We start from the raw sequence: 2,500 nt of genomic DNA, 5'->3' as shown, positions 1-2,500 counted from the left end.
TATATATATATATATATGTGTGTGTGTGTGTGTGTGTATGTGTATCTGTGGTTGTGTGTATATGTGGCTGTGTATGACTGTGTGTGGGCAAATATATCAATAGCTGACACATGTTGAGCATAAATGGGTATAGTATTTATAGAGGAGAATGGGACCATTTGACTATCAGTTTCTTGAGGATTTTAGCTGTCAGATTTTAGAAGAAAGGAAAATAAAGGATTACTGGAAAACAGATCATGGCTTTGCTTTAAATATTCACCTTGGATACAGGTAATCAAAAAGGATAGCCGTCTCTAGAGGATCTGTTAATAACGCTTTGACTCCCCACTGCCTATGATTAAGTTCCAGAATAGGTTGCTGGGAGAGCAGATAAATAATCAATATCAATGATTTTACCTAAAAAATATATTGTTAAATCCTCTTTGATTGCTTGTAGCCAAGATCACAATTTAAATATTTACTAAGTCAAAACTTGTTTCCCAGTAAAACTATATCATCCTCTTTTCCAAAATCTGACTTATCTGGAATCATTAAGAAACCAAGTTTTAGGAATTTCTGTTTCCTATATAATTAAAATATACTTGTATATTTATTCTCAATTTCTCATTACAATTGCGTTCATGTGTCGAATAAGACGACGGAAGTATATTATATTATATATATACACACATATATATATACATATATATATATATATATATATATATACATACATATAAATATATATATATATATATACATATATATATATATATATATATATATATATATATATATACATATATATATATATATATATATATATATATTTATATATATACACACATATATACACACACACACACACACATATATATATATATATATATATATATATATATATTTATATTAACAAATAAGAGTTATGGACGAGCCTCTACAGATTATCAATAAATATGCGTACTTGGTACAGACATTAAGTGTTTTCCCTTTACACGAGACCAAAATCAAAAGAATGATAAGCATGGGATGAAGGTCATTTGGGAAACATAATGAGATTATGAAAATAAAATGCCACTTTCTTTAATAAGATGACCTTACCAGTATTAGCTTATGCATCAGAAACTTGGAACCTTACTAAAGCCTTAGAACATAAGCTAGTTACAACTCAGAGAGCTCTGGAAAGACTTATGATAGGAATAACATTTAAAGACACAAAAAGAGCCACAGGGATACGAGATCAAACTAAAGTAAAAGAAATTCTAACAAATTATAAGAAAAAGAAATGGACATGGACAGGGCATATAATGAGAATGACACACAATAAATGGACATTAACATAACAGAATGGGTCCTTATAGATTGCAAAAGAAGCAGGGGAAGGAAGAGAAACCGATGGATTGACGATCTAGGGAAGTTCGTGGGCGTGGACTAGCACAGAAAGACCATAAATACAAATATTACTGTATAATTGTATATACATATAAACATATATATTTTTTTGTATAAATAAATTATATAGCTACACACACATATATATATAAGTATATATATGTATACACACACACATATATATATATTTATATATATATATATATATATATATATATTTATATATATATGTATATATATATATATATATGTAACTATATATATATATATATATATATATATATATAGTTATGTAACTATATATATATATATATATATATATATATATATATAGATAGATATATATGTATGTATACATATATACATATATGTATACATATGTATTCTTTCGTCATTCAGCTCTGACCCTCTTCTAACTTCCACATCCAAGTAATCTTTGAAATATTTACTCCCCAGCCTCTGCACTAGAACTCCCCATTTGTTTCTTTTATTTGAAGCTCATTTATTCATCAACTGCTCTCTCTCTCTCTCTCTCTCTCTCTCTCTCTCTCTCTCTCTCTCTCTCTCTCTGTATTTCTAATATCTAAGTTAATTTTGCAAATTCTCGCATTATTGAGACAGCTATACACAAGAGAGAGAGAGAGAGAGAGAGAGAGAGAGAGAGAGAGAGAGAGAGAGAGATGACGACCATTTACTGTACTACTCATACCAGACCTTTCGCTGATTGCTTAAATTCTCATTAATGGCATACATCATGTAAGTGACAAGTAAGTCAAAAAGTCATCTCCCTTTAACTCATGATAACTACAGAATGAATCACTGAATGCAAGTCCAATAAAACAGATTTCAAAACACTTAAATTTGCATGGAATTTACTTCACTTTCAAATTACCACATAAAAATTAGATGATATAAAAAGCTTAGGGTAGATTTTATAATCTAACAAAGGCTCTCTCTCTCTCTCTCTCTCTCTCTCTCTCTCTCTCTCTCTCTCTCTCTCTCTCTCTCTCTCTCGTGGCCGCATGAAAAATAATTTCCTATGCAACATTTGAATTGCATGCTTTAAGCCGGATGCATCATGCAAAACCTGTATAGTTTTCCATTGCATAAAATGATAAGTCACTTTTTA

This window comes from Palaemon carinicauda, chromosome 5 (genome assembly GCF_036898095.1).
Source record: "Palaemon carinicauda isolate YSFRI2023 chromosome 5, ASM3689809v2, whole genome shotgun sequence".
Lineage (NCBI taxonomy): Eukaryota > Metazoa > Arthropoda > Malacostraca > Decapoda > Palaemonidae > Palaemon > Palaemon carinicauda.
Note: the sequence above shows the minus strand (reverse complement) of the source record.